General features: G+C 39.7%; 1 protein-coding gene across 13 annotated transcripts in view; it reads left to right on the top strand.

The window, feature by feature from the left end:
* GREB1L (GREB1 like retinoic acid receptor coactivator) overlaps positions 1–24,926 on the top strand; it is a 144,585-nt gene that overhangs the window by 17,765 nt on the left and 101,894 nt on the right. For 9 of the 13 annotated variants that reach the window (XM_055704277.1, XM_055704275.1, XM_055704274.1 and 6 more), the window contains exon 1: positions 2,525–2,622. The exons of 3 other annotated variants lie outside the window; for them this stretch is intronic. The gene's annotated coding sequence lies outside the window, so the exon portion shown is untranslated. Of the gene's footprint in view, positions 1–2,524; positions 2,623–14,289; positions 14,403–24,926 lie in introns of those variants that run through there. One more of the 13 variants, XM_055704269.1, reaches the window with a different exon arrangement.

The following is a 24,926-nucleotide window of genomic DNA, read 5'->3' as shown; positions in this document are numbered from 1 at the left end:
CTTGTGTTGGCTTGGCTACTGAATAGAGCTGCTCCACTTAGACCACTTAGGGCAGCTGTATTTATTTTTAACTCTCTGGAAGTGCATTGCAGGAGAACAGTATTTATAATCAGTTCTGCCCTGTAGCCTTCTGATCATCTAACATGCCTCTTAGGGGATAGCCGTGGGTGGTGGGATGGCTTAGTAGTTGGCAGCAGTCTCTGTAAGAGATTGAAATTTCTGGGACTGCTTGTAACTGCTGCTTTAGCTGTTTTTTCATCTTTTACAGTGAGGGAGTGAGATCCATGGGGAGGAGCTTCATGGTTAGATGAAATTGAGTTCAGTTGCATTTCTGCTTCTTCACTGTAGAGTCATTCCAGATGTAGGTACTGCTGGGAGAGAATCTGCTACCTTCCTTGCTGGGGCAACTTTTTCAAGAGCTGGCCAAGCAGTGGCAAGCAAGCCAGCTCTGCGCAGGGCAGCAGTAAAGGCTATGCCAGGCCAGGCAGAAACTGCGTGAGAAACCATTCTAAATGTATGAAGCAAGATGTGATGGATTGGAGAGAAGCTTGGGAAAATATAGAATTTCTGATGATTTATGCAAACTCATACCTGGTTTTAATAATATGGTTCTGAAAATGGTTTGTATGTGAAGGAGATCAATTTCAATTAATATTTTAGGAAACTTTTTTTTTATTTTTCAGAACTTGTGGTTTCCTCTGACATCTTTTTCTTCTAAAAAAATATTTTGTGGTTGCTTATTTTTCCTCATTGCTTCAGAAATGAGTGACCAAAAAAAAGGAGGGACTGATTGACCTGAAAATTGGACTTCTGAGGCCTAAGCTAATGTCTCAAAACCCGAGATGGCCTTTCTTCTGCATATGGCTGGATAAAACATGCTCTTTTATAACCTTCTGTCTCATTGCTGTTGTGGGTGTGCTTCCCATTGCAGAGAGAAGCCTGTTTCTGGACACCTGGTTGCACCAGGAGTGGGAAATAGCAACTCCTCTTGATATATACCAGCAAAATTTGTGAAAGGATCATGCAAGAAGTATTCTTCCATACATAAGGACTAATTGGGTTTTATTTGGATATTCTGATTTAACTGGGAAGTTACAGTTGCCTGGAGATAGACTGCTGTTTTGCCCTATGAGCAGTGCTTTGAGGGTGTACTTCAACATTTATAAATGATGTTTAACAAGATCCAGACACTCATATAGCGTAGTGTGTAAAAAGAGAATCTGGACTATTGCATGTAAAATGGGTGTTGCCAGTGTGTGGTACTGCTTTACATATGTGCGTAAATGACTGCAGAAGACTGCAAATAAATGGAGGCAGTAGCTCTTACATGTATCAGTGGTGTCCTGGATGTTATCAGATGGAACAGAAGTGAGCAAATGTAAGGCAAGATAAGACCAGTGTCTTTGAACTGTTACCTTCCAGGCTTTTTGATGCAAAGACTTTTGTCATCACGTGATGACCAGGTAGGCCATTATTTATACCTTTTTTCTTCTCACTAAGCAAAAATGTGTTCCTTTTGAAGCTTCCCCTCCCTTTTTCTTTTTCTCCGACACTACTATGCTTTATCATTCTATCTAGTAAGTTGATCAGGCTGTTAGAGAAAACTCAGTTCTGATTAATAGGCAGATGTTTTGGCTGGCTGTGTTGCTGTGTATTTGTAATTTGTAGCTGATTGCAGAATTTGTGTGTGAGGAGGGTAGCTGACTTTCTCTAGCTTTCTGAACAGGCCTGGTTTGTACTTGGTGGGAGGAAACCGTGGGCATAAAGCTGTATGTGTAGAGTTCAAGGAACATTTAGGTGTTCTAGGGACTGGGTCTAATATAATCCACATGGTTGAGTTTCTTGCTCATTTTCCCAATGGTTTTGCCTGGAGCTTTTTTTCCAGATTGTTTTCCCGAGTGACTAGATAGCAGCAAAGAGCAAGGGGATGGACCTGGGATTAAGCCGGCTAAAGCCAGTGGTTGGGAGATCTTTGTTCTGTTCTGTCTTGACTACAAGTTTCCTAATGGACCTCGTGGGGGTGGGGGCATGGATCTCAAGTCTTTATCATCTTTATTTTATTTCCCCCCTACATAGGAAAATGGAAATACAGTATTACTTAAATGAGCAACTAAATTATTCTTCATGTTGATGTTGAATTAACATACCCTGTAAAGCCTGTAAATAAACTGTGGGGTTATGGAAATGTCCTGGGTGGGTATGTTGGCTTTTCTTTTTCTTGCAGTATGTTTGTTTAAAGTGAATTATCTGTTGAATCCCAGGGAAGTGCCCCTTTGTTTTACTCTTCTTTTTGGAATGCAATTTATTAGTGATATCCAGAGGGGTCAGCAGCATAAATAATGTTCCTTTCGAGGCTTGTTGGGTGGAAAGGCGGGGGGGGGGGGGGGGGGTGGGAGCGTTTCACAGTGAAGAGAGCTGTTCTGTTTGGTGTGGCTAATCAGGAGTGAGGCTGGAATTGCTCATAGCTGTCATCCAGGTTTTGTTTCAAAGTCCAAGGACCTACTGGGAAAAACAAAAAGCTAATGAAAGCTGACTGTATTTCAGCCCGTACCCTGTGGAATCCAAAATGATGTCCTGACACTCTGTGTATTCTTATTCTCCTGCATTCCCATGGTTGCTAAGGTAACAGGTTTTTAGAGGCTTTACAACTTCATTGTCAAGTATTTGCTACACTTATTGTTGCTGTTTGCAGATTAGGGCAATTTCAACAATGCCTTTTGTAAAAAATACAAAAAGAAATATAGTAGAAATAGACGTAATGAATCAATTAACCCTCTCGTTTAAATTTTCAGTGCTACTTCTCGGAAGCTATATATAAAATGTCACGTTGGTTTAGTGTAAGGATTTTAGGCATGGAGAAATGCTTTTCTTTTTAAGGCATGTTCATTACAGGACTGAATACAGATGTGAAGAGTGCCACATGTGACTTAGTGCCTTTTCCAACCAACACAATTGTCATGAAGAAACTTAAGTTCACATTTGCTTCAAGGTGTTGTTGCTCTGCTTATAATACATTTGAGATGGTTACCTGAATCTTGTAAGCAGTGTTACTTTTGCATTGCTGTATCTTTGAAATCATACTTTAAAAATAAGCAGCTGAGGAAAAATAGGAAAATACTTTTTCTAAAAAGTTTAATTACATGCACAACTCTGTAACCAAATGTACTTTATTGATGCTCCTCTGTGTCCATTTAGTGAACAAGCATATTTCTGCTTGAGCATCTTCCCTGGAAAACTGTATTGTGGAGGAGATGGTCAGGCTTGTAAATGTGTCTCCAAGAGGATGCCTTTCTAAATTGATTTAGTTTCTGCTGACTTCTTGAAAATTTGTGCATTGCTGCAGCAAGTAACTTCTGCATCTGTGGTGGGAGAGCTGTTTTTAAAAAAAAATGGTGCAAATGTAATAGGCCTCACTATTTTCAAGAGTTAACATCACACTGATTTGTGGGTTGACTGTTAGATGAGTAATTTTAAACTTCCTGGGTCATAGTTTTCTTTCTGTAAAATATAGATAATGGCCAGATACAAGTTTGGAAGGAAAACCGTTGATCTTAATCTGTGCATATAAAGTGCCACAGGAGGTTTTAATGCTGTGTATATGTAAGATTACATACTGTGATCATGACAGGCAAAAGGTAAGGTTGGAACTCTTCCTATTAGTGATTTCCCAATGTTTCAGTTAGGGTACAGTTTTAATTATATAATCAAATAGTTTTAATAGTTTAATAATGATAATGATTTATTAGTTTTAAGTATATATGTGCTTTAATTAAAAAAGCATATAATTAATTCCACTCATACACAGCCAACTAGCGCTATGATTGTACATTTATACCATCGTTTTAAGTAATTGCTGTTTTTGTAAAAAGGATGAAGTTTAAATCTTTGTTGTTTCATTGATGGTTTTCAGTATGGTTTCTTTTTAACTCCTTCCACTCCCCTTGCCTCCAGAATGTTTTTTTGCTCTTTGCCTGCTGTAGTTTAAAAGCTTTTAAAACATCAGTTTGTTAGCACCTTGCTGTAGAGCTGCTGCTTACGACTGATGCTGCTAGAACGATAGTGTGAACAGTTGGAAGAGGCAGGGGAAACTCTAAAACTGTTGTTAAAGCTCTATTAGATTAAAAAAATATTACTTCATACATACTGAATCATTCACGTTTCTGATCTTTCTCATTGCTAGAAACTGAGTTTGTTGCATTTTTTCATTTAATAAAGTGAGCTGCTTATTATATATCCATGTGTGCAACCTGTGCTCATCTGTAATTCTGCAGTTAGAAGTAGCATTTCTGACCCTGCATAAAAGCCCTTGTTTAAAACTAAATTTCATTAAAACAGTCTCTTTTCAAACTGTATTACCTATGTGCCAGAATTTAAGAACAAGCAATCCTACAAATTAATTTTCTAGCAACAGGCAATATTTTTCCTGTGACTGAATTTTTTTTTAATTTGTTGCCCATTCTCCCCTTATAATAAAGCTGTGTCAGACTAATCACCTTAAGTTTCTGTGAGACTGCATGTGTCAAGTGGGCTTGGGATCAAATTTGGGATTCGGTTTGTTTTGTAGCTTCTCATGGTGCTGTCTAGGACATTGCAGCTGTGTTAATGCTGACTGTTGTATACGGTCTGAAGCAGAATGTATGCAGCTGAGGTATGGTATATAATGAGTCCTTTTTGCCTGGCAGAAATGAAATATTTCTAGTTGAGAAGAATCCTACTAGACTGGGGAAGATGCAGGTATGGTTCTCTCTGTGTGTCTTTGAAATGAGCCCATTGCTGAATGTTCTGGAGCCCTTTATTGGACAAGCTCATGCAGTGGCACTAACTGTGGGTGAGATCCCCGTGCTGCTAAAATAAATCATCACCACTGTCTATGCCATCTTCATCTAGGCGAGACTGAGAGTATGCCCTTAGATTACAGTTTGTATGAAGGTAGGTTATATAAACCAATGTTCTTGCTGCTTATTTGTGGCTAAATATAGTTTGGAAGCGTAAGCTGGAGAGGCCCTGTTGAATGCCATTTTATTACAATTTTACCAGATGCTGCTGATGGTGGTTTGTGCTTAGCTAGGCAAGTAGTTACCCATGTTTGGTTACAACCATCACTACCCCCAGTATCAGCAAGAGGTACATTTCTTGAGGTAGATGAGACTTAGGAGGCTAGTGTGCAGATAGTCTAAGTACAAAGCAGATTACCCCAGAAGGGAGGTGACAGATGGATGGCTGACACCAGAGGGGTGAAGCCAAATGCAGACTGAATTATTCCCTGCAGTGAAGGACAGAAGGTGCTTGGCACTCATCAAATACTATCAGTTTAAAGTGTCTTTAGAGAAGTCTTTGATTAGGTAAACTTAATAGTTCTACACTTGTGGTTGGTACGTTGCCCTGGATAAAGGTGTGATTTAATATCAAAATGTCTGTGGACATTTAGCTTTTATAATAAGCTATTTATAACTAGAATTAAATCTTTCTGATAAATACATAAAGCTGAATGAAGGAATAGATATGTATATATATGGAAATATGTATACTTCTGTGAGATTCCAGAAGGAATAGTTATCTTCCTTCCATCTTACTTAAAGGTACATACCTTCTTTCTCTTATGCACTGTATGCAACTAAAAAGAAAAATTGATGCTGTGCACCATAGAATTGTTTATTAAAATTTTAATTTTTGTATTAGTGATTTTTTAAACTTGTTTAAACCTGTTGTCACACTTGCAAGCTTCAATTTCCTGAAAGTTTTGTAACAGGAAGGGGAAACAAATTCTTTATAACTTGTGAAGCTTTTGAGATCCAAAGCTACTAGTGTTCAACATGTGGCAGTTGTAAGCTTACTAGGAGTGCCTGTAAATTCCTTAGTTGGGGGGGGGGGGGGGGAAGTTGTGAGAGTGTTAAGATTTTAAGGACAGATTTGAATGCAGAAGGGTCCACAAGAACTTGCTTTTTTTAAAAAAAATAAAAGTTCATATTGCTGCTTTACAAACTTGGAATAATCATTGAAAGTTAATATGCAGAAAACTGTAGTAGCCCTCTGGTATATTTTTTACATTTTGTAGTAAGTACCCTCTTTCCCTGCAGGAGCAGGGATGAACATTTACCTGTCTCTGCTGTATAGAGGCCCTCAGAGGAGACCGGGGGGGCTCTACTGTAGGGAGTGGGGAGGATGTCTGGGTGCTTTGGGTATGCATGGCATTCCAAATATAATCTAAAAGAATTTGTGTGGACCTCAAGGAACCCTTGGACTTTGCAAATGAAAACCATCCATCCATCCTCTTTCCCTCTTCTGCTTCCCCATCCAAAAGGCAGGAGCAAGTCTTGCACAAAAATGGATTTTTCAAAGTATTTTTTCTTTGTTTCTGCCTCTTCTGAGTTTCTAAAGCAACACTTTTGGTTTTAATAGTAGATTTTTAATTTTTTTTGGTTTAACTGTGACTTTATGTTCTGTTCAAACGGCGTTGTAATCAAGCATCAGACAGGGAAAATAAATGGAGAACTGCAGAACTGGAAGCACAAAACTGCAATAGAACCAGAATTAGCAGCTGTTTCTTACTGTACCGCAGCAGGTACTTCAGGCTTGTGAGCCTAGATCAGCATGTCCATGGAGGCAGGTACTGTTTGTTTCATGTTTGGGAAATACAAGCTTACCTGATGGTTTGTAATAGCTGTCAAAAAAAAAAAAAAAAAATGTCTAGCAACAGAGAGAAAATGATCTTCGTAAAATTAGTGAGTACAGAGAATGTGTGTTTAAGCAAATAAGGGTAGGTAAACTGAGCATGTGCAATTTACATCAGGCTGACAAAAATACTGGTTCCATTTCTGGGGAAAAACAGGGAGCAGGGAAAAAGAAGCAAATTTAAGAACAAAATACTTCTTGAAATACATAAATAGAATCTGAGCAGTCAAAACCCGTTACTCCACATCCTGGATGTTTACTGCTGTATGTGTTACTTTGTTTTGAGCTGCTCTAGGAAGAAAGTTGGTAGGTGAAACGCAGAGGGGGTCCCATGGCTGAAGCTGGACTGTGAGTTTAACCAGGCTTCCCCACAACACATGGATACCCCGCTGCTGGCTGATGTCTGGGGGTGCCCAGCACACTTCTACTGCTGTCCTATCGTGCTGGTAGCAGGGGCAGCTAGGGTCTCCTCTTGCTGTGCCTGCTCTTTTGTTTTGTTTAGGGAGCTAGGTTTAGACTAAGGGGTTTGCTTGTTATGCTTGACTCTGCCTATGTACAGAAATTAAAGAATTATCTGGGAAGGTTTCACTAGCTTTTATGAAAAGTGTATGGCTTTGCTTTCTGGAGAAAATGTAGTTGCCAAGAGCCAGAACCTACACATTTAGTTAGGCCAGTCGTCAATGCAGCAATGCTGCCTTGGGCCTTGTATACAAACGCTTTTCAAACACTGCACAAAAGAACATCCACGTATTATGTGGAAGTTATAGTCTGAATAAAAACCCCACAATAATAGAAACCATGTTTGGCTTAGCATAAATTCATAGGAAATCTTACATGCAGTTAAATGGAAGAGCTTTCCTTTATCTAGACATCTGTGGCCTGTGTTTAAAGCAAGTGTGATTTTGCCATCCTAACAAATGTGTCAATTTCAACAAGAGGCAAGGAGAATTGGTATGTTACAAAAGGCAAATGTTGCATATCTGGTAAGCATCTTGTAAAATATTGCAGGTACCAGATAAGCTTCGGTAATATATAATTCATTAGGGCATGATACAGAATATGACACAAGGTATTTTGAACTGGGAAATCCAGAGGACAGAATTATTTTTCTTCATGCTGCCCTGTTCTACTCCCAGACTCTCACTCTACCATGTTTTAAAATGGTGCCAATATCTTCTGTTAAGCTTCTCATCGCTTAGCTTCTAAGCAGTTGCGCACAATAACTGGCACTTCAGCCAGTTGCCTTTGGAGTAAGAATAAGAAAAGATACTTGTGCTGAATAACAAACTAAAAGCCACTAATTTCTGTTTGAGATTTTTCTTCGCTAAGCTTCAGCTTTTGATTTCATTCTGTATTAAATTGATGGGTTGGGTAGTGCCTGCGAGTATTCCAGGCATGGCTCTTAAGACATAACTTTCATTTCTGAATATGAAAGATGCAATAAGCCATATACCAGAATATTTAATACAGAGTCTAAGTGTGCTAGCTAAAGAACTTGTTCTGCTTTTCTTTCTATACAAGAATTACTTGACCAGCCCATGTGGAATACTGCTTTTCTGTCAACTTTTTAGGTTCTATTTTAAATTTCTTCTGAAAACTTCTCTTTCATGGTAATCTTAAGAAAGGAGTCTATCCAATGGAAACCTTTCTCTTGAAAGTGTGTGTTTTGGACAAACTGAAACGTGTTAATGTAGTCATAAAAAACTTAAACTTTCATGAGGCATTAAGTACATGTTCTTCCCTTCAACACATTGTTCAGTGATTAGATTGTAGGAGTTCCTACTAGGTGCTTCATGTGTGTGTATTTTTAGAAATGTATGTGTAATGTTTCTGTATATATATATATATATATAGAGAGAGTTATATAAGCAAAGGTGTCAACCTTGACAGTGAATTTGAGAATAGGATTTTGCAACTTTGATTTTTTTTTTGTTAAAATACATTGCTTTTTTTTTTTAAAAAATAGAAGATGTTTGAATGCCTTAATTCTTAAATAGCAGTCAGAAGGATTTATTCATTAAATGTCTCTTTACATCTTTCAGTGGTAAGATGCTACCCTTCAGTGGGGTAGAGCGTATTTACCTCAGTAGATCTAGGTGTGGTTAAGCAGCAGAGAAAACAATTGTAGTTCAAATGTCAATGTCTTTGACTTTTTTTCCACATAGTTTGTCTGTTTAAACCAAATTAAAGTTAAACTTTGAGTTGATTTATCTGTTTGCATTCTTACACGTTGCATAAATTTCTGCAGTTCTCTTAAAAGATTTCGTTGACTGACTGTAAAAGCAACAATGTTTAGTGTGCTCCTGGTTCAAACAAGGGAATAACTTTTATTCTTTATGGGTAAAAACAACCTGATGCTTTAGCAGATGTGTAATTTATAGAGAAATACCACACTATGAAACATACATGTATTATACATTTGCATAAGATGAAACTGAAGATGATCTAAATTATCTTCTCCTGAGCCATTAGGCAGCCTATTAGTTTATTCCCATTGACAAAGATGGCTGATGAAGAGGCGCAGACATTGCAGGATCAAGCTATAAAATTCATTCCTGGCACACTGCCAGCTCCTCAAAATGTCTTTTGTTAACAAACAAGAAAGCTCTTGCAGTGTAAATAAGTGTTTTTGTCTTGCAGCCCATATTGAGCAAAGATGGAATGAATTGTAAGAATATTCTTTAGTTTTAAGTGGTTTTTTCTGATGGGAGAGCAGAACATAGAAATGATTCAAGAACCCTTTTGAAGCTGCAAGATTTTATCTACTTTGTTTCTTCTTAAAACGGCCTGTGCTGAACACAGTTTGTTACAAGAAAGTCATTGAATAAGGTGGGATTTCTCCTCAATAACTGCATAAATTAAGAGATTGATAATAAACAGTACAAACCTGTTATTTTGTTTATCCTTTTTCCTTCCTATGAACTGACCTAATGGAATTTCCACACACAGACCTTGTAATGAGACGGTCTGGGGACTGACAAGCTGGGAAGCAGCTTTCCTTTTCACCCTGACCATGGTCAAGCAGAGGCATGAGTTACCCAAGGTGGCTGTGCAGTTTGCCCCTTGGAGGTTTTTCAAGGCTTGATTGGGCCAAGCCTTGAGCAGGCAGGTCTGCTCTCACAGCTAATGCTGTTGTTAGTAGGAAGTTGGAATAGGGGCCTTCCGATATCCATCCCTACCTGAATTATTCTGTGATTCTAAGTAACAGTTAAATCTGTTTGACCTAATTTAAATGCAAATCTTCTGATTTAAAAGGCAGTTTTCCGTATGTATCCAACAAGAGCAAACTCCAGTTCCTTTACATTTGTTATCACTGAACCAACTAGTGTAAGTGCTCCTACTTGAGCCATTTGTACTCAATTTGTCAATAAAATGTATAAAAGATGCACAGTAGATTGCGCTTGGAGGATGTTACTTCTGTTGCAGTTCTGCAAGCAATGGTCACGGATCTTCAGCACAGTAATGCTCAAGTGGGTTAGAGCTGGAATGACCCAGTGTGCTATCTGTGGAACTGCATTTCAGTGGATTGTGAATGATCTTTGTAAAGGATTAAAGTTTTAGAGAAATTCTTAAAGGAATCCCCATTATTGGCATGGCAGCTCTCAAATCTGGGTGGAAAAACTGTAGGCCATGCAGTAGATCTAAAGTAAATCACTCATTGAGCAACCTCTTCTCTGATATTCAATGTTTTAATATAAAAGTGATTATAACATGACTCACGTACTCAAACTCTCCAAAATGAATGTATTGAATGATTAAAAAAAAAAAAGTAGGCAATTCTTGTAATATTTGCATTAGCATGTGGATCTTTCTCATCATTAAGTATATGGACTGCTACAGCCCCTGGTTAGATAGATACCAGTTGAATACCCTTAAGGGAGAAGATCTGCTCATTTTCAGCTCTCTTCCATGCTACCGCAGTACTGCTGAGGCCAAACAAGTACAAAAGATCAGCTGCAGCTAACTGGTTTGGAGCAAGGGATACAGTGGAAACCAGAAGGCCAAAAAGGGGTTGTCTTCCATCTGTGCTGAAGATGCAAAGTCATGCTATCTGAAGGAAAAGAAAGATGACATTGCCCTTTAGCCTGGGTTTAATGTAGGTCAGTTGGGTCACCAGATGACATGACTTTAATGGCCAAACTGCTTTTAACAATTGCCTTGGGCAGTGTTTAATTTCACTGATCTTTGCCAGCCTTAAGGAGAAGAGAGAGGAAAAACCCACCTTATCTTCTGGTTTTCACACAGTGTGCGTTCTGCTGCTTCTGTGATCTTTTATGACTGGTCAGTATAGAGCAACATGTGCCTATGTGATTATCCACATACTAAAAGTGTCATTTACTTCTACATTGCTCACAACCCCTCAGATCAGATTGATTATTGTGGTGTTGGTGTTGGTTTTTGTTTTGGTTTTTTTTTTAACTTCAGTTTTTTGTTGCTGAAGATTTTTGGGGACAGAGCAGGCACATAAATTACATTCACATCGTCTTTGTAATTGCTTGTAATTTGTTATTCCTGAAAAAGAACTCAATTACTTAATTTACTTACAGATACCTATATAAATATGTATTTATATTTTGGTGATTTAATCCTCTTTTGTACTGAAATTTCTCTAATGAAACCTATCACCTGCTACACATTTTCTAGTATGGGATGAAGACGATATATAGTTAAGTGCAACATTGGTTTGTGTTAAATTTCAGGTTGAGTTGATGAAAAGGTTTGTTGGAATTCTTGGGCTGTTCAAATACCATATGCAGAATTTCTAGTCCACTGAAGCTGGCCTAGGATTTATTATCTCTCTTTCACATGCGATGTTGTCTTTCTCATTGTGAAACACTGTAACAGAATCAATCACCTACCATAATAACAGAAGAGGAAGGATAGAGCTGAATTCTGGTTGTCTTGCTTCTTTTCCATCTTGGTGATGGACTGGGGTAGTACTACAGGCAACATACAGTGTTCTTTTTTGGAAATTCCTCAGTATATATCTTAGAAAGTGCATGCATGTGTGTCAGTTTTGTATAGGTGCTCTGAACGGGCTATTGCTCAGAAACAATGTCTTGAGATTGTAATGGAGAGTGCTATTAACATGCTAGTTTAATGGCCCGTAATGGTGGGGGAAGAGACAAAGAAAAGCAAATGTTAAAAGCCATTGGGGGGGGGGCACAGAAAAACCAAAAGCAAAATACATGATTCTGCCATGCACATGCATCTTTGGCATACCTACATCTTGAAGGTCATGTGCAGTTTGTCTCTTTACTCTCTTTTCTGCAGTAATAGATACTACAAATGAAAAAAATACAGAGAAAGCAGTAAGAGTGATTGAAGATGTAGAACAGCTATTACTACGTAAGGAACTATGTTAAGTAGACTTCAGCCTGGGAGTAAGACAGCTGAGGTCCATAAAATACTGTGGGGCAGAAGGTGGTAGCTGTTCAATGTCTTCTGTGGAAAAAGAACTGAGGAGCATCAAATGAAATTAGCAGGGGCCATGCTGAATGCAAACAAAAGGTGATAACTGCAAGTGTGAGGTGGGTTGTAGCACTCCTTTCTCAGGACGCAGGCACACTGAAAGTTTAGATGGTTTCTAAAGCAGCTGGTTAAATTTATGGTTGCTGTTGAATGAGGCTTGAGCTGCAGATCGGTGGAGGCTAGAAGAATATTTTGGATAATTACTACTGCAGGAATGTCACAGGGTTTGTATTCTTCGCTGAGTATCTGCTGTTGGGTACTGTGTGACTTGAGGAGGGAGGCTTGTGGTCTGACATGCCATGTCTGGTTTTAGGTTGTTCTGACCACCCCATTGGTTTTTGATTGTGTGGGAAAGTGTTCTAGATCTGTTCTTTGCTGACAGTGTGTTTTCTGCAGGCAGTGAGCCAGATGAAAGCAGCGTACAGTTTTCTTTTCTGCACCATGTTGATTTTATAGGTAATAAAACTAAGTATTATAAGCAATTCCAGGAGTGTCAGAATTGAAGAAGCCTAGTTTTCTAAAGATTTGGATTTCTTGATTGATAAACTCTGATTTAAAATGTTTTCTGTATTTAGAATCAGCCCTTCCAATGGCTTCTTACTGCCTTTACCTGTAACTGAGACGCAATCAAATGTCTTGCCTAACTGGCTAGGTTTCCTCATGAATATTGAGGGGATGAAGTATCTTTCAGACCGCTGTACCTCTGTCTCATTTGTATGGAATTGTGGATTTAAGAGGTACTTGACAGAAAACATGATAAATTGACCACATTTCCCTCAGAAACCAGGCAAAAAGATACAGCACAAAATAAATACAAATAATACAAATAAACCCAATAATCCTTCATCTTGCCCCAAAGCAGTAATAATATAGTCATAAAAAGGCCTGTGAATATTAAAAATTGATTCATTTTAAATTTTATCTAAAGTTTTAAATGTAATAAGCTTCAATGTGCATGGCTGTGCACAGAAACAGTAGAGTATGAGTGTGACATCCAATTTTTCTTACATTATTTAGTAACCGACACACATGCTGTGTTCTTGCTGGTTGTTAACAGCATGTAAATTATAAGGCCAAAGAGGTCTTCCTCATGACAATGGCTAATGTTTGTAGAAATGCAAAGGTCATGATCATGACTACTTTTTTTTTTTTATGCCAACTGGATACTGATGACAATTACTGAACTAGACAGATCTTAGAGGGTCAGTTTATTGACTTACCTTCCCTGCTTTGTGAGTGGTGATGAAGTCAGTGCAACTGTCTGACTTCTGTGCTGTGGCAATTTAAGCGAGTTAGGCCTTGGATAGTTTTCCTTCGTATTCCTGTGAAAAACAGGAGCACCTGATTCACTAGCTTTATTGTTTTGTGAGGTGCTATTCGATTAGTCATATTATTGCCATCTTTAAAAAAGAAAAGAAAATCAACTTCTTAAAACATGTTGTGCTTTTGGGATGACTTTCTTTTCCTTCCAACCTGCAGTTTAATCTTTAGTGAAGCAAAAAATCAGTGGGTTTGTACTTCCTGACCATACATGTGAACGGTGACAGTAGGGTAATTTTGAAAAAATAAAGTTTTTTATAAAATTTGAATAAAGACCTTTTGAGGTAAGCCTAGGCCGTTCAAACAAAGCTCTTTACTTACCTTTGGCCAAAAATATGTGAATATATGTTTTTGTTTTTGATCAGGCATCATGTGTTTGGAGGGAATTACAGCTGTAGGAAGCGTGGCCATAGGCTGGAACTTCTTTCTCCCAGTTCAGGTGTTCAGACTTGAATGTCCATGACTGAATTGCTTCTGAACCAATTCTTCCATGATACAGTGGTCTTACATCTGTTTATAAGTGTGTGTGCTGGTCAGGGTGGGATGTTGGAAGTCTGCATTTCAGTGTGTTAAGCTACCCCTTACAAGATTAAAAATTAGAAATGGAGAAGAGAAAACCATTTTTTGTATCTTTGGAAACCATTGTTTCCAATTACTGCTCTGGGTGATTTCTGGAGTAGTAAAATACTAGCCTAGTATTCTGAGAGACAGAGTGCAGGTCATGCACACATCAGGAAGCTGAGTCACAGCTGGAGTGTATACAGCACTAGGAAATATCTTTTTCAATAGCCTGAGAAGACAAGAGGCATTAGATGACCTGATCTTTTTCATCTGAAATTTTTGCTTTTTTCCTCTTTTTTTCCCTTTACAGAGGAAAGTTTCATCAGGGTAGAGCTGGTTAGTTTGAACCTCCCTGAATCTGGGGCCTTCTGATGCAGGTATGGTAGGTGTATGATAGATGTGTTACTAGAGCTTAGTTTTATCAGTTTACAAAACTGTTAATCTATTACTGCAAAGAGGAGCTTTGCTTAATGATGAGGATTTTTGTCTCAAAAGAGACTGGAAATTACACAGTAAATGACTTTGAGTTTGGTAATAGCAAATTTATATGACTTTGTCTTAAGTTAAAGGAGTTGGTCTAAAGCTAGTTGTATCAACACAGTAAGTTGAGTGTAAGCTTGAAAGTTCTTTTCTGAGTCCTCTTGGGAGCTGGGGAAGTGGTGGCAATATGAAGGTTAAAAGCCTTACCAAGGTTAAAATTGGCTATGAAGGAATAGTAACTTTCAGAAATAAATGAGAGGAAACAGCGAATACTTTTGCAAATACTTTTGGGTAAAGATACTTTTTTTTGTTGTTGTTACTGCAGATGAAACTGGTAATCTGCTGAGAATTGCAAGTAGTTTCTGTTAGATAATTTAGTGTTCCAGTGCTTTACCAGACTTCAGTCATTTGTGTGAAACTGGTGCTTGCTGAACAGCTGTTCCAGACTACTCTGTCCCCTTGTTTCAGTCAAAGTAGTTGGCAGTTTTTGGCATCCAGGCGCACAGATGGAGCAATTGCTTTGTTTGCAGAACGGAAAATACTAGGGAAACATTGTTCATTCTTGCCCCTTTTTTTTTTTTTAAACATCCTTGCTCTCTAATTACTGTGTGCTTGGCAGGAGTAGATTTAATCTTGAGTGTGCATCTTTGCTGTCCCTTCAGAAATCAGCCAAAGTTATCAGCGTTAAAAGCCAAAACTTCTAGTATATTCACTCTCAGAAACTTGCTAGTGCTGCACTGCTAAAATTATGAGTCAGTTACAGCCTGCAGCTGTACAACCTTTAGTTGTACCCCTCGACCTTAACAACCCATCTGAAGGTCAGGCACTGAAACTGAGGAGACTTTTAGGGTTGGGGGTGTGTGTGTGTGTGACTGTGTGGCTTTACTGGTTGGATTTAGGCAATGTGCAGGTGGAAGCTGCTTGGCTTAGACGGTGAGGAAATGGAAATAATCATGGGGGGAGTAAACAAGGAGGCTGAGAAATAGGAGCTTGGATGTAGAAAAAAATGAGGAGATTGGACGGGCCATACAAGAATCTCAGGGTTTGGAAACTGGAAGGGAAGCACATGCTAGAAGAAATCAAGATTAGCTTGGTGAGGAGGTAGCGTATGGTAATCAAAATAAGACAGAAGTGAAGGGGCTGTTGAAGGCAAAGCTGAGCAGTGACACTGAGAAGGTGTTGGCAAGGAGCCTGAGAACTGCTGAGGTAAGGGGAAAAAAGATGTGATGAAACCAAGTGCTTCTGACAAATTCAGATACAAACATGGGATCTGGTTTGTAAGGAGCCTTGGGATGATGGGAGAGTGTTGCTGGGCTGGGATAAAACTTAGGATTGTGATGTGGATCCTATGGGATGACTGGGGCTGGACTGGAGTTGAACAAACCAGCTGGGAGAGGAGACAGGAGGGTTAGATCAGAATAATGTGTTTCCACAGCAGTTCATTCATTGTAATGCCTAAAATGGAATCAAAAGGGTTTTTAACCTTGTTGCTCTTCTGCTGTGTGGTAGGTTGATGCTGGTTGGATGCCAGGTGCCCACCAAACCCACTCTATCAATCCCCCTCCTCAGCTGGACAGGGGTGAGAAAAGATAATGAAAGCCTCCTGGGTTGAGATAAAGACAGGGAGAGATCACTCGGCAATCACAGTCATGAGCAAAACAGACTTGACTTGGGGAAATTAATTTTTTACCAATCAAATCAGAGTAAGATAATGAAATAAAAAGTAAATCTTAAAACACTTTCTCCCCACCCCCACCCCTGCCCCCTTCTTCCCATGCTCAAATTTACTCCTCGTTTTCTCTCCCTCCTCCTGCCCAGCAGCGCAGGGGGACGGGAGCGGGGGCTGCGGTCAGTCCATCACACGCTGTCTCTGCCGCTCCTTCCTCGCAGGGGGAGGCTCCTCACACTGCCCTGCTCCAGCCTGGGGTCCCTCCCGCGGGAGACAGTTCTCCATGAATTTCTCCAATGTGAGTCCTTCCCATGGATTACAGTTCTTCGTGAACTACTCCAGCGCGGGTCCACCATGGGGTCAGAGGCGCTTGCCAGCAAACTTGCCCCAGCCTGGGCTCCTCTCCCCATGGGGTCACAGGTACTGCCAGGACCCTGCCCCAGCCTGGGCTTCCCACGGGGTCACAGCCTCCTTTGGGCACCCACCTGCTCCGGCGTGGGGTCCTCCACGGGCTGCAGGTGGGGATCTGCTCCACCATGGACCCCCACGGGCTGCAGGTGGGGATCTGCTCCACCATGGACCCCCACGGGCTGCAGGTGGGGATCTGCTCCACCACGGACCCCCATGGGCTGAGGGGCACAGCCTGCCCCACCGTGGGCTTCACCACGGGCTGCAGGGGAATCTCTGCTCCGGCGCCTGGACCCCCCCCTGCCCCTCCTGCACTGACCTGGGGGTCTGCAGGGATGTTGCTCTCACATAGTCTCATGCCTGCCTCTGACTGCAGTTGCCCCATTATTTGGGTTTTTTTTTACCCCCTCTTAATATGTTATCCCAGAGGCGCTACCACCGTCACTGATGGGCTCGGCCTTGGCCAGCGGCGGGTCCATCTTGGGGCCGGCTGGCACTGGCTCTGTCAGACGCAGGGGAAGCTTCTCACAGAAGCCACCCCTGTAGCCCGCCTGCTACAAAACCTTGCAATGCAAACCCAGTACATGCTGTCAGTAAATATCTTAAACCTTTTGACTTAACAGTGCCTTGCCTCATTGCTGGTGGTCCACATGGAGCACCATGATCTGAGGGGAGGAACTCTAAAGACCTTTGCCACTTCCATTTGAGAAGCAGATTTGGAAGAAGTGAGCACCACAGTGTTCTCACTGATCTGTAGGACTACTGGCAGTGCTGCTTGACTTCTGCTTGTATTCATGAAAATAGATCATCAAGCAACCCCCACCTCCTCCCCCTATCTGGTGCTTATATACAAGTACTCTGCAATCTCTGCTGTGGCTAGGACATTGGTGGGTTTGCCTTAGTGGCTGGGTCAGGCTGCTGCTGGGATAGACGCAGGTCATGGTCAGGGTCAGAAAAACCCAAGGTCAAAGACCAAAGTAGTAAAAATGTATTAATTTTGAGGGAAAGGTGGGGATGTGCATGCCAGCCTGTCATGTGGAATGCCAAAGTGCCAGCATGCCACAGTAAGCATTGAAGCCTCAAGTCGGGGCTGAGGCAGAGGCTGGACTCAAACTCAGCAGCAGAATACAGGAACACTGGGAAAGGAGCTTGGTGAAGCAGGATGATCGGGAATGAGTTCCTGGGAGTCAAAAAATAGCATCATGGATTAAGGCTAGAAATTGCAGCATAACACCAGGTTTTAGGAAAGTTGGCAAGCTCCCCAAAAACCTTCTGTAAAGATGTACCTACCACTTCTGTTTGTATGGCTGAATTTGGGGCTGCTGCCTGGCTGGCCAGCAGACTTGGGGACTCCTTTCAGTCATGCATAAAAAACGTTGAATTGAGCATAGCTGTGTAAGCAGAGATAACTTTTAGTGTTTTTTCCTAACTTATTGCAGATGCCAAGGTTTTACTCTGTAAGGGGAGTGTGCTACAAAAGGGTACTGTGTCATGGTACCCTTGTGTTCTGGGTATGGCAGATACACTGGCACAGAGGGAAGAAAAACATCGTTACTCTGAGATCGTGTTCTGAGCTCTGATTTTACAAAGCTTAATGAAGGTCTTGGTAGCACTGTTTGGAACACAAAATTGGCTCTCTGGGAAACAGCTAAAGCCCTAAATTATTACAATTATTCCCTTGACTATTTCACAAAATTAACTTCATTGAGGAAAAAATAAGATAGGATGTGTGAAAGCTGGTCTGAAATGTTAAAAAAAGAAATGTGATTAGCGCGCTTTCGTGTAGATGAAATCAGTCTCACTTATGAAGGCTAACTAGCCCCTCACTTTCTTGACTGTAATAACATTCATTTGATCCTGGCTGCTGGCAAAAGAAAGTAGTTTAATAATTAGTGTGGGATGGGCTCATCTGTGGGTGGCTTGTAAGGCGATACCAGGTATCACTGAGGGGAAAATTCCTCTCTAGGTATTTAGACTGTCATATTTTTACCACCACTATCACAGTCAGTGGACCAGAGTCCTGGCTGGTAGATGCACTTGCAGCTCCAGTTTAGCCATGGTGGAGTGAATGTGGAATTTTGAATGTGGATTTCCACGGAACTTTGGCTCCAACGAGTCAAGTGACTTGCACTGTATTGTGTAAGGTGGAAACTAAGGAAGAACTAATGTCAAAGACTTGTGTAAATAAATACTGATTCACTGAGCTGTGGTGAATTCTGTTGAAATATTCAGTGTTCATTTGTGGTGGGTGTATGGGAAGGGAGGAAGCAAGAACAGAACTGACTCAACATTCCTTTAGACTGTCTTAATGTATAACACAGGTCAGAGGCTTTTCCCAGTGGTTTGCAGACTAGACCCTGGGTCACAGGAGATGCATAATCATTTTATTCTATTTAATTTGGTTTTCCATCCCTTAAACTTAATTAATGTCATTAGGTGGGGGTTTTGCCTGTTTTCTTGAATTTTGAGACACATAGGAGGTGCTTTCCTACGATTTGTTTCAGAAGACTAGATGGTATTTTGGTGTATGGATTTAAGTCTTGTGGGTTTAGAGTGAGATTACCTTAAAAATGTAATCTCTTGCTGGTATGTCAAATTGAGTCTGAGAAGATGTTAAATACAGTAAAATTAATTGAGGGAACATTTGAGAATAAAACAATTTCTTCCTTTCTTTTCTCCTGCCTTTACCCAACCCCACTCCCAGTGCCTTAGGAGTAGCCTATTCATGCATAAAGCTTCATTTCTTCTTTCAGGATTGGTATTTAGTCATGTCCTTATATATGATGCTGGCAAGTTGTGAAGGGGCACACCACAAATTGTAATTTTTATTTATCCTTTTTCTATCTAGTCATTCATCCTGCCTGTTTTTGGTGGAGAGAGCACAGAGTGTTGCCCAGCATGGGATGGGGAAGGGAAACAGGGCTGAGACAAAATCAAAAGCACAGAATCATAGAATATTTCGAGTTGGAAGGGACACATGAGGATCATTGAGTCCAACTCCCACAGCACTTGACTTTTGTAAAATTTGCATTTTCATTTTAAGGCTTGAATTTTTATTTCATGTTTTGCATAGCAATGATAGCAAATTTTTGGGGCCTACATCCACACCACAGTATAATAAGGTTCTATTGACTGTAAAATTTACTCAAATATTCAGCATCACTTAGGAGAACTGTCAATCCACAGATTTGTTAAGTATGAAGATGTGTAGTTGGTGAGGCTGTTATCTGTTGTCTCTTCCCTTGGCCCGCCCCCATCCCCCCCACCCCCACCCCCCGCCCTTGGTTTCCTAATAACTCTGGTTCTCTTGAAAATTTTCTTCCTTCCCCACCCAACAACTGCTTTATAGCCATTTCCTAACCTTATCCTCTACCTACGGAGGTCATAAAAATTGCTAATGGCATCTCTGTTGCCTTCTGTTGTGTGATTCTAATAGGAAACGGATCACTGCAATTTATGGGGTACTTACCCTTTTCGGTACATGATGAATGGCTCACTTCAAATGATGTTTCCTCATTGATTTCCTAGTATTTATCACCAGAAATGACAGAGCAGGAAGAACAGCATTTAAACATGAAGTTGATTTTGAAGATGACATCTTTTCACTACAGTGTGAATTCATGGCAATATAGCATTTGCTGTAGCAGAGGAGCAAAAGACATGAAGTCAGTTCTTTAAATTGCTCTTAAGTACCTTTAAACTCATTTTTTGTTACACTGTATTAGCTTACTTGCCCGTTCTTTGGTAGGGAAAGAGAGGCTTACTCCACATAGAGGTTTTCCTCACACTCTAGCTATTTGGTACCATGTTCTTTAGGCAGGTACATGTGATATTTATATGTCATTACTCATTTTGTCTGTGTTGTCAAACTCCTTAGGATATTTACTTTTAATTCACAGAGAAATCTATGTGCAATTAAATTCTGTATGATATTTAGCAAGTGACTCTGGAATAACTGTATTTCGTGGTCACATTTTATTTTGCTACATGACAATACATTAAGAATCAGAAGAATCCCTCTTAACTTGCTCAATTTCTCTCTGATTGGGCTGGATTGACTGCAAAATGGGAAATGTCCCTTTAGTTTCTGCAGTGGCCATTTTTCTCTGTGTGTTGCTATGTGAATCACTGGACGAGGCCCCATACGAGCAAGGTAGACCCAGGGTCAGATGCAATCCTTCAAAATATAGCTGTTTTTAAATTGACTGGAGTAGAAAATTAAGACATTCCCTTGCTAAGTAGGATAGCTTGTTTCAATTTAGAAGGATATTGCAGTTTTGCTGCTTATACAACTGGCTTAAATTTCATTGACTTGACAGTCTTTGGATATTTCAAACAGTTACAGCTCTGCAGTAAATAATTTTTTTTTCATCTTTAAATATTATTGTTAAAACTTGTTTGCATTCTTCATTTTCACAGAGTCCAATGTTAGCTAACTTGCTAGCAAAAATGAGGTTATGTAGGTTAGAAAAGAGCATGGAGTTTCAAAGGTCGCCTTGATAGCTACTACTGTAATTAGGTGTACTTTTAAATGGATATAAGCTGATTATTTAAAAATGCACTATATGAAACCATTGAGGTGAAAGATACCTATTCCAGAGAACTTGTTATGATTTTAACTTTCACTATGTAACAATGCAGCTGTCAGTTATTTTCATGCGTTAATTACCTGCTTCTTGAGATTTGTGATTATAACTTTGCTCTTTTCTCTTATTGTTATGTGCTTACAGATTTTTAGTTTCAAACCATGATGCAAACATTGCAAGTGAAGAATAAAGTCTGCAGACTTTCAAGTCTGTGCAGTTTCCATTTCTTGCCCTTTTTCTGAAAACCATTTTGTGTAAAACTATAAAGAATCTAGTGGGCTGCATACAGATGACTGGAAAAAATATTTCATATTGTCTGCTTCCATTGCTAAGCATTATAGAATTGGTCTTCAAATGTATCTGGTGTAAACATGCTGCATGTCCAATGAAAAAAAGACAAATACTATCATATCTCTGCTCATACTTGCTCTGAAATGGGCTTCATATAAAGCAGAAATATCTAAATGAAAACACACTTTTCTGTAAAACCATCACTTCCAACTGCCCTTTCCAAATTTAGTCTTATCAACTGTTCTTTACTTAACTTTGTCTGCTTTCTCCCATCCCACTGCAGTTGCTTTCAAAAGAATGTCTCTGAGATCTGTGTGAGAGGCTTCACATAAAATAACAAAACAAAAAAATTAGCAGCCTTGCAGAACACTAGATTATATGTTTAATTCATGTACTGAGGTAAAAGATGTCCTGTAAAGGGTTGCCTCAATTCCCATAGTGTTCAAGTGGAGCCACCACAGTTGGTGATATATCTACAATCCCTTTGGAAAGGATTGTTAAGTGAGCAAACTGGGCAATTGTGTGAAGAATTGCTGCAGCTTTAGTTCTGTGTAATATCGGAACTCAACAGATAATTGAAAACATACCTTCAATACCCAAAAATATCATCCAACTTGTTAGAAGGCGAGGAATAAACTATGTATTTTTACCTTGGGTATGTGTAAGGCTGCGGATAGAGAAAGGGCACGAAAAAATGTAGTTGGTTTTCTTGACTGTACTTCATGAAAACCAGCAATAATTAATTTCAATATATCTGCTTTTCTTTGTAACTTAGTGTTTGGTGTACATACTTGAGTGGCAGAGAACAAAATGTACTTTTTGAAGATAAGAAATGTTCTAAATGTTCATAATGAGAACAGCATGTGCTGAAGAAGCATAAATCATTCAGACACCTCTTTAAATTTCAGCTATTGAATTTAAGTGACTTAAAATTGGGCTGAAGTAATAATATAAAAATATACTGAACCTTTCTTTTTACCCTAAATCCAGCTTTTAGAATTTGTTCTTACTGTACATCAAACAGCTGTTGTTGGCAAGTTTCTTAAGTGACTGACCCAAATCTGAGTTTAATAGTATTAATAGATGAACTGTTCCCAGTCTTTGCTCTTCTAAACCAGCCTTGTCTCTGACAATGGTAGAAACATCTGTATTTACAGCATTTGCTTTATTCTTGCTGATGGCATGGCCTGCATTTGAAAATCTCAGGTCTAGAGATCCTGACAAGGTCTAGACAAGACCATCTGAACCCTGATAGTCACAGGGCTGTGATGGGCATGTTCTCAAGGTTGGATCAGTGTTGGGTTTGAATAGTGCGTGTTGCTGGAAGATCTGTCAGTCGGGAAATTTCAGAACAAGTGCAATTACAATAGAACTTAGACGGAAACTTAATAAAGTTACAATTGCTCATGAGCATTCAAACATATTTCACTTGTACCTTTACTTCTTATCTGTGTCAAATTGTTAATATGTGAACATAAGAAATGATTATAAAAAATCTGATGTAAGTTTGTGAAGATTTTGGCAATGCTACCCAATTCTTTCATTACCTTTGTAACATTTAACAGAGCTTCACGGAACTGTAGTCCTCACTGAAAAATATCCACCTGAATTACTAAAATTATGCATGTATGACTAAGAGTGATAGAGAAACTTGTACAGGAGCTTTGGATATGATGGACCTTTTTCTTTATTCAAATAATTTATACTAATCAAATTATAAATCAGTAGTTTGTAGAGAACTCTAAGAAACATTTGTGGTGTTTTGCTGGTTTTGAGAGGATACAGGAGAGAGACTTGTAATTGAGAGGAATCGTTTTCATCAGTAATTCTGCTGGGGGAGGTTTGGTGGGTTGGTTTGCGGGTGTTTTTTTTTTTTGATAGGGAGAGAAATTAGATGGGTAAATAACAAGGCTGTGTTATCTCTAAATACCATTATACTTTACTACTGGTCATGGCTGAAAGTCTTATGTTACTGTAGTCTAAAAAGTGTTAGGGTTTTTTGGTTTTTTTCCATTGAAGCGGAATGTTTGAGCCGAGGTTTTTGTTGTAAGTGAGAACTGTTTATTGCTTTGAATTCCAAAAACGCAGATTTCAATTAATCCATGCTAGCCGTGTACTGCAGAAGAGTGCTGCATTAAGCTTCCTTTTGCCTGTGCCAAGTTCTGCATTGCCAGAAGGTGCAGCTGCATCTGTAAGCAAAAAGTCAGAGGAACTGCAGTAGAGGGTTCAACCCTCCAGTTTGTTCCTTGCTACTCTGTGCTGTTAAATAAGCATGAAATAAAACTGTTTACATGTACTGGGCTTTTATCTGTTTATCCTATGCCTTGTGGCTTTTTACTTTGTTTTCTGCTGTATCTGAAGTAAGTATTGTTAGTTGTTTTGTTGTTTAGTAACTTCTAGTTTCCCAACATTTTTTTTGTGGAAAGTAAAAACTTCTGGCATCTAAATGAGTTACCAAAGAAAAAAAGTCGCACAACCTGTCGTGAAACTTCTTCATTGCTATCACTCACCTCTAGGACAGAAATACCTGCTGTTTCCAAAAATGCAAACTAACAAGTATTGGCCTGTTGAGTGTTCAGAGACATGACTTATATTCCTGTGCATCAGAAATGTAATAATGAACTCCATAAAATTCTATGCTTGGATAAAGTTCATAGCAGGTTCTTGTTCATCAGTACAGTGATGGAAACTCATTTCCTTTGTTCTAGGAAGGGAAACAATTTGTAGTTTCCTACAGACTGGTGAAACTTTCCCTCAGGGGGTCAGCGTACAGAAGACATCAGTCAAAATATTCTGTTTCAGTACTCCTAAGTCATCACGCAGCTTTGGGCTGGAACTTCTCTGCTGGAGTCACCTTTCCCTTTAATGCTCTTCCGGAGACTGATGTACCTATAGGTACTGGTGTAAATAGGACTACACCTCTCTCTATGTGCTACTCAGACATCAGGAGGGGAAGAAGCACTTAAAGTGGTTAAAACTTGTCATGGTGCTGTAAATGATGACTGACTTAGAACCTGAAGCAAGCCAGGAAGTGGAGGTTGTTAGTAAAGAGGGAAGCAAATTTTCTGTCTGTAGGTTTTTTCTTCACTGGAATGACTTCCTTGCCCAACTGCCCTTTGGTCTCCTCTTGCATGCTTTAATATACGGACTATACCTCACTGCATCACATGGAGATACTCTGGACCTGACCGAGCTGGCTCTGCAGACGGTTGTACAGCTGTTAGGTGTTCTGCTGGAGTTCCTTATTTTGGCTGAGCTAAGCAGTAGTGGGGCACTACCACAGTATGTTACTGCTGTTTTGACGGATGTTAATGCCTTGTTAGACATCTCTAGGTTGTAGCAGCTATCATTCATTCAGCAATCTGTCATGAGTTACAGGCACACTTCATGCCATACCTAAATGCTTCTTCTGATTAATAATTATTGTGCAGTACCTTGGATTAGCTTGGGTCAGCAGCAGTCAGGTT

The sequence above is a fragment of the Falco cherrug genome, chromosome 3, assembly GCF_023634085.1.
Source record: "Falco cherrug isolate bFalChe1 chromosome 3, bFalChe1.pri, whole genome shotgun sequence".
Taxonomy (NCBI): Eukaryota; Metazoa; Chordata; class Aves; order Falconiformes; family Falconidae; genus Falco; species Falco cherrug.
Note: the sequence above shows the minus strand (reverse complement) of the source record. Positions and strands in the feature narration are given on the sequence as shown.